The 14,973-nt window shown below is 34.6% G+C and overlaps 1 pseudogene; it reads left to right on the forward strand.

Moving 5' to 3' along the window:
• The first annotated feature begins 8,549 nt into the window (after window positions 1–8,549).
• On the forward strand, window positions 8,550–11,602 carry LOC129871079 (protein OBERON 3-like; annotated as a pseudogene).
• Window positions 11,603–14,973: the final 3,371 nt, after the last annotated feature.

Genomic DNA, 14,973 nt, shown 5'->3' on the forward strand with positions numbered 1-14,973 from the left:
TTTACCATTTTGCATCAAAACACAACCAAGACCAACCCTTGAAGCATCACAATATACAACAAATCCATCGGAGTATTCTAGTAAAGTCAACACCTGAACTGAGGTAATTCTATCTTTCAGCTCTTGAAAGCTTTTCTCGCATGCCGCGGACCATTGGAATTTCACCTTCTTTTTAGTCAAAGTAGTCAAAAGCGATGCAATGGAGAAGAATCCTTCTTCAAACCATTTATAATAACCGTTATGCCCAAGAAACTTTGAATGTAGGAAAGAGACAAAGGTCTAGACCAACTCTTTACCACATTAGTTTTCTTAGGATCTACCATAATCCCTTCACGATATGGCCAAGGAAAGTAACTGATCTTAACCAAAACTCAAACTTTCCAAACTTAGCAAATAATAGATGATCATTGATTTGCAAGACAATCCTCAAATGATCGGCTTAGTCAGTCTCACTCCGAGAGTAGATCAATGTGTCATCAATGAATACAATAATGAACATGTCCACATATTGTTTAAACACCATGTTCATCAAATCCATAAAGGCTGAAGGAGAATTCGATAGTCCAAAAGACATAACAAAAAATTCAAAGTGACCATACCGAGTTATAAAAATCCATCTTCAGAATGTCACATTCCCTTACTCGATGTTGATGATAGTTCGATTGAAGATGAATCTTTGAGAAGTGAATTACTCCTTGGAGTTGATCGAACAAGCCATCAATCCTTGGAATAGGATACTTATTCTTGATAGTGACTTTGTTCAATTGTCGATAGTCAATACATATACGGAGAGAACCATATTTCTTCCTAACAAAAAGAACTAGAGAACCCCATGGAGAGATATTCGATTTAATGAAATCCTTGTCCAACAAATCTTTTATTTGATCCTTTAACTCTTTAAGTTTTGTCGGACCCATTAGGTAAGTTGGAATAGAGATATATTGGGTATCGTGAAGGGGATCAATATCGAAGTCTATCTCCCTTTCAAGAAGAATACTGAAAAGATCATCAAGAAACACCTCTGAAAACTCATTAACAATCGAAACTGACTCAAGAGTAGGGGTTTCGAAATGCATATCACTAACTAGTACTAGATAATATATGCAACCTTTAGAAATCATTTTCTAAGCTTTATGTCTCAAAATGAATTGACCTTTAAACACGAAATTACTACCTTTCCATCCTAGGACTGGCTCATTAGGAAACTAAAACTTAACCACACGGGTTCTACAACATATGGAAGCATAACATGCATGGAGCCAATCCATACCAAGAATAACATGAAAATCAATCATATCAAGCTATACAAGATCAACTGAGCTAATTTTATCAAAAACTAAAATTGAGCAATTTCTATAGACTCTTTTAACAAAACTGAATCACCAATATTAGTATAGACCGAAAAAGGCTCTAGCAAGATCTCGAGACTAACATCAAATTTCAGAGCAGGATAACGACTAAGAAGTAATAAATGATAGAGTAGAACCGGATCTAACAATGCATAAACATCAAACTCAAAAACTTTTAACATACCTATAACAACATCGGGCGAATCCTCCAACTCCTAACAAGTCTGTAAGGCATATAATCTGTTTTGGGGTTGACCGTCACCCTAACCTGAAGTAGTATCATGCTAAGTCAGTCGACTTATAGCAATCTGAGTATGAGTCTATGGTCGACCACCTCCACCTCTAGTAGCACTCAAAATACAATCCTTCACTTGGTGACCCATCTTGCAACAACCAAAACAAGCACCTAATCCTGCCAAACACTCTCCTTGGTACCTCTTCCCTCACTTCTTGCATGTAGGAATAGTTTGACCGCTCAAATATCCTCTTTGAGGCTTAGGGTTAGATACCCTATCTTTGTTGAACTTTGGAATGAGAGTGTTAGAATAATTTCGGCCAAAGAACTTTGGGCAAAATGGTGAGCAACCACCATTTCCCAATTTACCATGAGAATACTCAACACCATCGGTCTGAGCCCTCTTAGACTCCCTAGATCTCTCCTTCAACTTCTCTTCCCTAATATATGTGGTATATGTCATAATCCTTGGTATGCTTATCTCATTGATCAAAATGGCGGTTCTATATTCTTTGACCACCAAGTCTGACACCCCCGAGATAAAATTGCTTATACGAGCCCTAGAATCAACAACCATAAAAAGAGTATACTTTGACAATTGAATGAACTTTAGAGAATACTCCCTCATACTCATGTTCTCTTGCCTCAAGTTGATAAATTCTTTGATCTTGGCTTCCCTCAACTCCAATGGAAAGAAACAACAACAATAACAACAACCCAGTGAAATCCCACATCATAGGGTCTGGGGAGGGTAGAGTGTACGTAGACCTGACTCCTACCAATGTAGGACGGCTATTTCCGAAAGACCCTCGGCTCAATAAAAGCATAGAAAAAGGTCAGACAAGAATATTAGAGTAAATAAGTAGATGACGAAAATAGTCCAAACAATAGTATAATCAAAGCACAAAAAAACAGTAGATATTATTATTGGATAATAACATAAATAACATACATCAGAGTACAAGAAATCATAGTGCGTTAATACGCCTACGAATAAGGGAGAATAAAACCACTATGTACTAGCCTTCTACCCTAATGTGTGTCCTCCACACCCTCCTATCTAGGGTCATGTCCTCGGTAAGTCATAAATGCGCCATGTCCTGTCTGATCACCTCTCCCCAATATTTCTTCGGCCTACCCCTACCTCTTCTGAAACCATCCATGGACAACCTCTCACATCTCCGCACTGGTGCATCTGGGACTCTCCTTTTCACATGTCCAAACCATCTCAGTCGCGTTTCCCGCATCTTGTCTTCCACCGAGGCCACTCCTACCTTTTCTCGAATAGCCTCATCTTTAATCTTGTCATTCCTGGTATGCCCATAATCAAAGGGACCATCATCCCTACCCCTTTCACTATTCGAAGAAAATATGACCAACTCTGTTAAGTTGATACACTACCAAGTCCACCTTTTCCAACAAACCAATTTCCATAATGTCCACGATCTTGCAAATACCCTTAATAAACTCTTGTAGATACTCGTCCATCTTAGAACCATGGAACTCAGGAGGGTTCAAGTGAGTGCAATCATGAACTCGGCTAGCTGTTGAACCCATATTTTGGTTCACAGGAGCAACAACCTATCAATTAGCTTGTGCGGCTATGGCTTAAGAAAGCACCTGGAACACCACCCTAAACTCGGCATATGACACTTCTTCGATAAAGGGTCATTGGAAACCTATAAAGCTTATTGCTCCTTATTCATATTCCTTCTCATGAAAGCTCTTCTTGGAGGAATGATTCTATCATAACAAAGAGAAAGTGTTATAAGGGAAAACCTTAGAGTTTAACTCTATCGCACAACATAAGAATGATGAAAGAAGTAGAATTTCCTAGAATGCCTTATAGCCTCCTATTCATAGATGTGGAGCGCTTCACACCCATGATCAAGACTCTACTCGACACATCATGTTAGACTCCCTAGTACACCTTAAAACATTGTGCTTTGATACCAAGTTTGTCATAACCCAAGCTAGGCCCTAGACGTGACACAACAATTAGGATCTCGAGAGACCCCAACCAAGTCTCTTAATATATCATACGTGAGCACACATAAGTTAAATAAAACATTAAGATAAAACATGAATGTGGAATAGAAGTCTCAATAAGGAAATCTCAGCATAAGAGAAGTCAAGCTAAAATATAAGAATAAATGTGACAACTTAGTTATAACAAATCTAACATGGCTCTACTACTATAGATAGGGGTTAGTACAAGTTCCTAGCTCACCAAAATATAAGGAATGAAAGTCATATGAAACATAAAGGAATTCATAAATATTGTGTCTTTGAAATATTAAGGACTCATTGATAAATAAATGGTAAACTCTATATCTAGCCACGAGCAGAATACATAGAGTAATCATCGAACCCTACATTATGATACAATGCAGGCAAAAGTATGCATTAGTACATAAAATGTACTAAGTATGTGAGGAACATGCATGAACAAGAATAATCGGACATAATCAATATGAACATGTGATGCATGACCCATTTACCTTGAAAACATAAAATGTAGCTTCAAAAGACTTGAAAAAATTTCATAAGGTCAATGCATCATCAAACATCATAAGATCTTAAAGAATATATACATATGTGATATATTAACCTTAACTAATATTTAAAACCATGTGAGCTATAACATGGAATCTGATGTAACTCCCATACCAAAAAAAGAGAGACTACTTGCTATGGTAGACTGCATATAAATATAAACACGAGTTATTTGTGGATCCACTAGCTAGACCATGAATGCACCTACGGGGGAAAGTAGTTTGAAACTAGAGGTTACTACTAGGGTTCCCTTGTGGATCCTCACCACAAAGTTCTCTCGATGCTAAGTTAATCCCAACAGAATACATGGAAACATAATCATTAAGAAAGGCAAATAAATAATAATCCACATTCATAAAATACTTTATAAGAATAGCTCCTTGAAAACCATGATCATAATATAAACGTGTGGACACTTACCTTTATAAGAATCCAAATTATGATTTCTTTCATATTATGAGAAAGTCTTTCACAATTCATGGTTACTTGCTTGAACATACTTGAAAACATAGTTCATAACTTTACGTATATGATTCATAAAACATTCTTAAATCCTTGATCATAAATTCATAGTTCACAGTTGGAAATCATGACATTATGCATGGGTCCATGTAAAACTTATTGAAAACATGTAATTGATATTAAATCATGTATTGATATATCATTGTAATAGATTAAAAACATAATTGAATTGACCCAATGCAAATTGATCATAACTAGGATCTTAGAAAAAACTCATAAAAGAGATAATTGAGAAACATTTAGGACTTCATGTATAGAAAGGGATCAATGGATGAATTCCTGGACTAAAAGCTTGAATTGACTCCTTCAATGGAAGCTTGAAGACTTGAGCCCTAATTCTTTCCTTGGAGAGAATTGAGAGGAACTTGATAGAATGTAAATTGTGATTTTGAGAGAATGGGTTCTGTAGGGTTAGGACTTAGTTATAGTCTAGGATTTAGTCCCAAAAACATCCAAGTAATATAATAAAAGAGTAGGGTAAATGTCTAAAGTACCCCTACAACTTCCAAACAGATGGGTTCCCTGGACTCACACTATGATTCGTGGAATGCAAAACGGGTCATGAAAGTCCTCATGAAGATCACTGTTAAGAAGTCCCTGAAGCCCCCTCCCCTCTTTCCATGATAAGCTCTATGGGTTATGGAGTGGCTAACATGCCATAAAGGTCCATCGTGAAAGCACTTCCAAGCGACCACTGAACTTCCCTTTCCACGAAGGAGTTCTACGGGTTGTTGTGGGTTGACGGGTTGTAGACCCTGTTGTGGACCTCGACTAGTATTTCCTTTTCCAAGCTCCCTTTCATGGGACCCTTGTATGGGTCATGTTCCTTTCAAGGTTTGTATGGGGGTTAGTATAACCCCTCTTCACAAAACTCTTTAGTAGACCACTTCCACGATTGCTTTTCACCAACCATACAGCCTTGTACGGACTGTAAAAGAGCTTGTGAAAGCCTTGCACCAAAACATTTTTTTCCTGAAATTTCTTTTCTAATTCAATTTTCCCACTTTTCAATTTCTGGGTATTACAAGAACGATGTTCTTGACAAAACTCGAAGGATTTGATAAAGACGCTTGAACCCTAGATTTTTCTCCCCTTGAAATCTTGCTCTAAGTCTTTGAAGTGATTATGAGGGAAAACTACGTGTATGGTATTGATAAGGGACTCAATTTAGTCCCAAAATATCAAGGTTTTAACTAGAAAAGGGTGGGGAAAAGATGTAATAACCCTTCATTAAAACTGACAGAGGTCGTCTACGGGTACCTCCTATGGTCCATAGGAGTTTCTATGGGCCGTAGGAGCCATCTCGTAGAAACTAGGTACACTTTTGAAGCTTATTGGATTTGCAAGGGTTGGGTCTATGTGTCCCTTCTATCGGTCATAGGAAATGAATCTTGGAAAGGGTATGAGATGGGTCTTCTGGACTTGGTCTACGGGACCTTCTACTGTCTGTAGAACCTTCTCCAAATCGTAGGGTCCCTTCGTCTTGTGCACTTGGAGGTTGTTTGAGATTTTGAGTCTCTGAATCTCTTCTGCAGACACCACGTACGGTTCGTAGGGACTCCTATGGACTATAGAAGCCATCCGTAAAGAAGTTGAAAGGAACTTAAGATTTCACTAAATCATGAAGTATGATACGAGTCCCACCTACGACCCATAGCTCTATCTTCGGTCCGTAGGTGTTACTGGTGGTTCGCATACACAGTTATGAGGACTTTTCTTACTCTCTCATTTGGGCTCTTCTGAACTGATCTAAGTTAGAATATTTTGGGGTTTTGCAAATATAATAATTTTTTCCTTTTTATGATACATCAAATCAATATAATTGTATGACAAATACTGCAAAAACTGCATAAACAGACAACTTAATGTAAAATGGAAAAACTTTTCCTTTTTGTGAAAACATAATTAAAACTTCCACTTTATAAAGTGGGAGAATTTCTTCCATTTTATAATGTGGAATAAAAAGTTTCGTTTATATCAAAATCAAATGTTAACATGTTTAACGTCTGCAGTTTCAAATTTTTTATAAAATGGAAAAAAAATTACACTAAGCTTATTTTAGTTTTATTGCTTCTTATTGAGCCGAGGGTCTTTCGGAAACAGTCGTCCTACATTGGTAGGAGTCAGGTCTGCGTACACTTTACCCTCTCCAGACCCCACGATGTGGGATTTCACTGGGTTGTTGTTGTTGTTGTTGTTATTTTAGTTATATTCTAAAATGTGGCTTATTTGTGACAATTTTTGTCTCTTTGTGGCTAAAATAGGTTCCGTACACTTATAAATTATTTTATTAAGGATAAAATAAATATTTTAAAATGAAATTATTACTAAATATAAAAATATGTATTTTTTTGGGCCGACTAAAATAAAGTGAGTCTTCTAAATTGGAACGGAAGAATATATTTTTCCAAGGGTTACCGCAATTAGTTGTTATGTATAATTACTCTTGTTTTATCTTCAAGTTCGAGTAATATTGTAAGGGATAAGTGTCAAAACCACGTCTGAATTATCTTCGTTTTTTGAGTTCATACTTAAACTATTGGGAATATGAGTTTCATATCTAAACTATCAGTTATTAGTTTGAAAAATACACTTCTCTCTTTTATTACATTCTCATCATGGTGTGTGTACTTCACTCTTTTTTTTATTTTAAAAAAATATCACATCACACTCCATATGGAAAAGTATATCACCTTGACAAAAATTAAATAAATTATTAGTATTAGTTAAAGTTAAATATTAAAATATTACTTTCCCAAAAAATATATATTATAAAATAAAATATAAATATTTTTCTTACCTCACTACACCACTTCCTCTCACCCCCCCCTCCCACCCCGCACCCCCAAAGTTTTAGTTTATTTTTAATTTTCTTTGTAAAAAAATTAAAAGAAATTCTTATTTCATCCCCCTCCCCCCTTCATGTAATTATTTAGATATTGTTTTAACTTTTTTAAAAGAAATAATTATATCCCACCCACCTTATCCTTCTCTTTTACTTGTCGTAACACTTTTTTAAAATAAAATTTTATTTTTGTTATATTCGATATGCAAGTAGAAAAAAATATATTTCTAAAAATATATGTATATATCTAACACAAAATGAGAAAAATATATATATAAATAAAATATATTAGGAGTGGAGGGTTATATGGGGTGGGTAGAAGTTTATTTATTTTTAAAAAAATAACATCAATTTTTTAGGAAGGAGTGGGGGAGGAGATGAAGTCAGAATTTTTCAAAAAAATTTTATAAAAAAAATTTAAAAAATAAAACAGCGGGGGATTGTCGAGGGGTGGGGTGGGGAGGTGGTAGAGTTAGGTGAAAAAATATTTTAAATTTTATATTTTAAAAAGTAATTATTTTTTAAAAAAAATCTTTTTTATAGCAATACTTTGATCTTTAACTTTTAACTAATATTAAAAGTTTATTTCATTTTGTCAAGGTGGAATATTTTATTCATTGCAATGTCATGTGGTAAGAATTTTTCAAGTAAAAGAGAGAGTATACTACACACTATTGAGGTGTGTTTTCAAACTAATAAGTGATAGTTTATGTATGAAACCCACTCTCTCAATAGTTTAAATATGAAACTAAAAAAAAATTAAGTGTGTTTTTGATACTTTATTATATGATTAGTTGACTAAGCTAAAGATTTTGAGGAGATGGATCGTAAAACACAGGAGTTGTTAAGTAATTTAGAACATAAAAGACATATGCAACCATTGCAAATAGAATAGTACTGTATTAGTATCTTTTTTTAGAGAGAAAGAGAGTTAGAGGACAGCTATTGAGTGCAGAGTAGAAGAATATTTGCTAGGCCCAAGATTCTCTCTGAAATTCTACCTGCAAGTTATTTGATCCTACTCTGAATATTTTGAATTAAAAATGGTGGAAATTCAAGTAACAGATTTGAGGAGAATAACCTTGGATTGAGGAAAGGTATTAATTTTCTTGGAAAATCGGTATCAGAGATGATCAGTAATGATGGTGTTTCATAAACAATTTCTCCTAGCTGCCAAGAGTTGACTCTTAGCTACCTTTGTGAAAACTCAAAACTGGATTTATCAGCTACAAAGGGAAAGAAGTGATGGAGGAAAGTGACAAGAGATGGGTAGAAAGGGACTTTCTTCAAATGAATGGAAGGATTGGGAATGGGAATTCATCTAAGAGGGAAAGTGAGGTAGAAAAGATAGAAAACCCCCTTAATCTTTCTTTGGCTTTGCCTGATGTTTTCCTATCGTTGGCTGGCTCAAATAGGTTCGATCTTCAACCATCACATAACAATGCTCATTCCGCCTCATTGTCATTTCTTATTCACACTTTTTTTCCCACAATCTCAGTTGCTCCCTTAGCCAGAATTCAACTGACTTTTCCATTAGGAGGGGAAGTGATCACTTCTGGAATTCTGAAGATGGAACTAATGGCTCAATTCATAGCCGCTTTAGGCCAATAGATATCAACCAAGTTTTACATATGAAAAATTATACCTCAGACAAAATTTCTTTTTTTCCATCTGAGTTGCTTGCAAGACCAAGAATTGATTCAGAAAGTCGTAAGATTTCTAGGCCCGAGAGAATCCTTAGAGAAATAGTTTCTAAATCTATTCCTCTAATGGATCAGATTATGCAAGAGCTTCCTGATGAAATAGTTGAATCAACAAAGGAATTAAGAGAAAAAATTATCACTTACTTGTCCTTCAGAACAGGTTAAATAGGAGATGTGATCTTACCAATGAGACCTCTGGTAAAGTGTCACAAGACTCAACTGGAGTTTTTTGTGGCAATAAAAATGGGTCTTGGAAGCTTCTTATATAGAAAAAAATCCGACCAACAACTGAATTGGTGGAAGTTTTCTTACTTGAAAGGTGTCGAAGCATAAAATGCATAAGAGTTTTGCCTATTGAGGATTGTGAAAGCAAGATTTGTTCAATAAAGAAGGGATTCTGCAATGAATGCATGTGTCCAATATGTTTGAATTTTGATTGAGCCAATAATACTTCCATTTGGGTAGGATGTGATGCTTGTTCACACTGGTGTCATGTTGCTTGTGGTATTTAGAGGAATCTCATAAAGTCAGGTCCAACTTAAATGCAATTTTACTATCTAGAATGTGGACATGCATCTAAAATGCTTGGATTTGTTAAAGATGTCTTCACATCTTGTGCAAAAGACTAGGGTCAAGAAACATTAGTGAAAGAGCTTGACTGTGGTCAGAAAATTTTCCAACAGAGTTAAGATTTTAAAGGCAAGGAGTTGCATCTTAATGTTGATGAATTGTGTATCAAGATATAGAAAAACATGATTTCTCCTCCAGGTGTCTGCAATTTCATCTTTCAGTTTTTTAATTGTAAGTAATACCAAGTTTTATTTCTCAATTCTTCATGGCTTGCTTTTGGTTTTTCTTTTTTGGTAATTTAGAATGTAACATTTACTCTTCTCAAGGTTTGCTTATCTATACTAGTGACCTTGTTTAATTTTATAGGTTGTCCTTGAAAGTAATCTTTATTTAATAGTTATTTAACTTTGAGATCTACTTCTTTTTGGATATGAACAATGAAAAATTAGGAATTTGAGTTTTTTTACCTAGTAAAAGAAAATATTGTTAGACATTTTATAATGAAATGAATGTTGAACATCATATTGCACTAGTTAAAAGTTTTGACAATGAATTTTGTTCAAGTCTACGGAGCAGAGCATTACATATCCAAAGACCAACTACACAAGTGGTACAGGGGATAAATGATGTAATCAATCTAATTAGAAACCTTCTTTTCCCCCTATCTAGTGTCTACATATTGTACTAAAAATCTGGATCACTGATGATGCAAATTATATTGACTTTCAATGACAAACAATACTCTTTTTCCTTTGAATATACAGATGCTAAGGTTCCTTATGCCTCAAAAAGAAATAAATTTTGAAGATAAAGAAGATAATCTATGATATAGTATCATTGCTTTAGGTGTACAAGTTAATGATAGACATATTGCTTCGGTGTTTGAGCAACAAAGCATCTTGGAAGTAAGAATAAAAATTTCGTATATTTTGAAACTTAAGTGGCTAAAGTGGTTTGAGCTGCCTTTATAATTCTCTATTTTTAACTGTTTAGTATAGTTGGCTTTGAGAAATAATTTAGAATTTATTTACGAGGAAAAATCGTTCATTTACTCATAAGCAGGCTTTGCATTTCAGTTATGATCTAGTTGTCCCAGTGATACATACATACATACATATATATATATATATATATATATATATATATATATATATATATATATCAATTATGTGCTTATTGAGCATGAGCTGATGATTGATTTTTTTTTTCCTGAAGGCTATCAAATTTCAGTTAACTTTTTTCTTCAATTAACAGACATAGAAGGTCTATCAGAGTTTCCTAATAAAGCCTTTAGTAGTCAAACTGATAAAAAAAATATGTTGTTTCTCTTCCTGAATCTACTTCTCTTGCTCCCAAATCTCCCCTCTACAACATAAGCTCTTCAAGCGGAAGAAAAGATGTGATGTTTGATGAACATCAACAGAAAGATGTTAAGGCTTCCTTCATGCCTAAAAAAATGGTTAAAGATGAATGGTTTGTGAAGCGATTAAAGAAGGATGAACTTTATAGCTTGGAAAGCACTGTGCGGATAAAAGAAGCAGAGGCAAGGATGTTTCAGAATCGAGTAGATGATGCTTGCCGAGAGGCAAAGATTTTTAGATGGGTGGCTAGAATAAAAACTGAGAAATTGTATGATGAGTATTCAGAAAAACTTACTAGACTCTACTTACAGAAGACTGAGGAAAGGAGGAGGAAAATGTTGGAAGAGCTTAAAGTATTAGAGAACTCACATTGTGATTGCTACAAGATGAAAATGAGAATGGAATGTGATATTATGGGCTTACTGAAAAGAATGGAAGCAACTAAGGAGTTGTGGGTTTAACGACAAATATTTGACTTCTATCTCTTCTTATTTTAGAATTTACCTAATTCCTTGATTGTGTAAGTTGATTGTTGGTGAACTATTATAAAAGCTTGATGAATCTTCATAAACACTCATATCAGGATCAGTGTTAGTCTGTGGAAGCGAGACTTCAGAATGAGTCCTTAGCATGTTGAGATATATTTCAAGCATGTTTATATTGATTTGATCTCTATTATCAATTAACGATCTCATAAAATCAGTCAAAGATTCATCGCCATTCATATTGAACTTAACATAGTTGGTTGAACCTTGTGGTGAGATAGAATATGAGAATCTTCCAATTAATGTTGTCTATTCCAAATGTAATTGAAAATTTAATATGGGACTTTGTTGGACAAATATAATGCACAAAATTGCCATCGTTGATGATGTCACCATTCCAATACAATGCTACCTAATAGTTTGAACATTTAAACATTTCTGAAGGAGACCAAAAAATATCAAAAGATAAATATGAGAGTAGATTAAATACAACGTTCTTTCAAATTTAAAAGTTGGATGATATTTTAGCTCATTCAAAGTCGGATTTAAATAGACTTTGCACGAGTTTTTGGATTAATAAAATTGATCAAAATGTGCTATATATTGTAGAGAATTTCTACATCATGAATTTTTAAGTCAAATCTAGTGCGGATTGTCAATGGAATCGTTTTAAAAATGTAAGTAAATTATTGACGATATAGTGCAGAAAGTTCCTAGCTATAAGGGCTAAATAAATGGTAACTTACGAAAGGCCCAATCTATAACCAAGGCCGCTATAGAAAATTCGCGATTTATAATTAGTAAGGATACTCTTTTATTTGTCATCATTCGGTTCATTTGGCTTTCTTTCTACTAAAAAGGGTGAAAATTACCCTTCAAGTATTCGAAATAGACCAGATATACCCTTGAACTATATTTTGGCTGAAAAGTACCGTTACCGTCTTACTATTGGACCAGTACCGTCTTACTATTGGACCAATTCTATTCCTCTATTTTGACGGAATAAAATGAGAAATCCCATATGTATATTATTACGCCACATAGATCTCCACATAAGCACACTCATCCCACCCATTAAAAGACCACACCCACTCCACCCATTAAAAGACTCAACCTTCCTAATAACCCTAATTTCGTCCCTTTCTCCGTTAAGTCCCCCATTTCATCATTCTCATGATCAAGTTGTTAGTTCAACTAAAATGCACCATTATATAGAGATTAGAAGAGAGATTAGCATACCATGGAAACAATCAAGTGGGGAAGGAATATAAAAGTTGTATGTTTCCTTTTGGAGGCATGAGGACGAAACTGGGTACTTGCAAAAAGATGAAGTGTTAGCTGAAATGCAGCTAAATTATAGTGTTTCTTGATGGGGCTAAGGATAAGCCTACAAGAAGGTGCGTAGGATAAGCGACTAGTTTTGAAAGAAAGTGAAAGAAGAAAAACAAGGACTTGCTCCTACAACGCTAAGACTCTCCATTCAGCAACTCAACCTATTTATTGATGGTGACATGGACCATGGTGGAGTACCACATTTTGGCTTGTGTAGTTTCCAAAATTTATGGCGTTCTGAGTTTAATTCATTTCTATAATAGTCAACAATGATTGTTGTGGTATGAATGAAATACGTTCATCTTAATCAAAGATCTTGATTTCGAGCTTTGTGAATAGAGAAACACTTGAAGGTTTCTTCTTTGATACAATTGGAATCATGATTGAATATCAAATACCAAATGATTATAGAAAGAAAATCTCTTTCTACAAATAATTTGGGTAATCACTAGCATAGAGTGCATCCAAATTCAACTCTTTCCTCTATAAGTGAAAACGGCTAGGCCTCAATCTTGAATCGACTCAGTAATATAAAAAGCTTGATTAAACACAACAAAATAATGGAGTTGGCTCGGTTGGATTCAACGGATTAATCAAACTTCAAATGCTATATAGGGGAACAAGCTAATGTCTTTTCTTTATATACAATCCCTGTAATTTATAAATATCAATCCGGGAAAGTACTAATAAAATATACATTTTTGACAGACAACTGGCGATTGTCTTTTTTCTTTGGGATTGTGGGAAGGAAAAATAGGAAACTAAGTCAAAAAAATGAAAGGAATGTCAAAGCTGTACACCAGCAACTACCCTATATGCAAAATGAAAATGGCTGCCTTACTCTATTTCATCACAAACTCCATCTAAAAAGATGACACTCAACTTATCAGATGTTCTTACTGTTGAACTTCACACTAAAAATAGGCACACTAACATGACATTGTTGTAGCAAATGATCGTTTGATTGATCAGCATGTCCAGCAAGAGGCATCCACAATAGGCTTTGATTTTACTTAATGGAGAAAGGGACAAAATTAGGGTTATTAGGAAGTTGGGACTTTTAATGGGTTGGGTGGATGTGCTTATGTAGAGATCTATGTGGCGTAATAATATACATATGGGATGTCACATTTTATTTAGTCAAACAGAAGAGTAGAACTGGTCCAATAGTAAGACGGAAGGATACTTTTGAGCCAAAATATAGTCTAAGAGTATATGTGGTCTATTTCGAATAATTGAATAGTAATTTTGATACTTTTCCGTTTTTTCTATAATTTAGGTTTTGAACTTTGTGTCATCTCTTTTGAGATATTTATAGTGTTTAAGAATATTTTTTATCAAAAATACAATGAATAAAAACTATTAAGTTTATTTTGAAGTCTAGATTAAATAATTTGACAAGAGGTTTATTAAAAAAAAACATTGACAAGAGGTAGTGGTATTGTTAAAGGTTTTCAAAGTCTCAAGTCTAGAAAGAAAAGGAAAAACAAGTTAATGATAAGCCAGAAGGAATGTGAAAAAAGCAGGCAAACTTGCCAACCGTTAGAATTGAAATCACCGTCTTTGGATCCCCAGTCGCCCATGATCACATGGGATGAAATGAAGCCTACATTATTACACGTGGTTCACCCAAAGCAGCGAGTAATAACATAACAAAGTCGTTTAGTGAGTGTGAAATCTATTTAAGCCCCACCATCTTTTTCTGGTCATCCCGGGACATTAAATGATACTACTCTCTACTCTGTTCCTCACGTCACAACAATTTCAGAAACAGACAAAATGTATTTTTGGAGAGTAAAAAAGGTTAATTATCAACACAACATGCTAATGGAGAAATGCGGAGCTGAAGAACTTTGATGGAAATGAAATAGAAATATTTTCTTCTATAATGAAAAGAAATACTCACATGGCGAATGAAAATATTCATATTCAGTGGCGGACTCAGGATTTTAAATAAGGGGGTTCAAAATCTAAATAAGTAGACACACGAGCTAGTCGAAGGGGGTTCGACATCT

The sequence above is a fragment of the Solanum dulcamara genome, chromosome 2, assembly GCF_947179165.1.
Source record: "Solanum dulcamara chromosome 2, daSolDulc1.2, whole genome shotgun sequence".
NCBI lineage: Eukaryota > Viridiplantae > Streptophyta > Magnoliopsida > Solanales > Solanaceae > Solanum > Solanum dulcamara.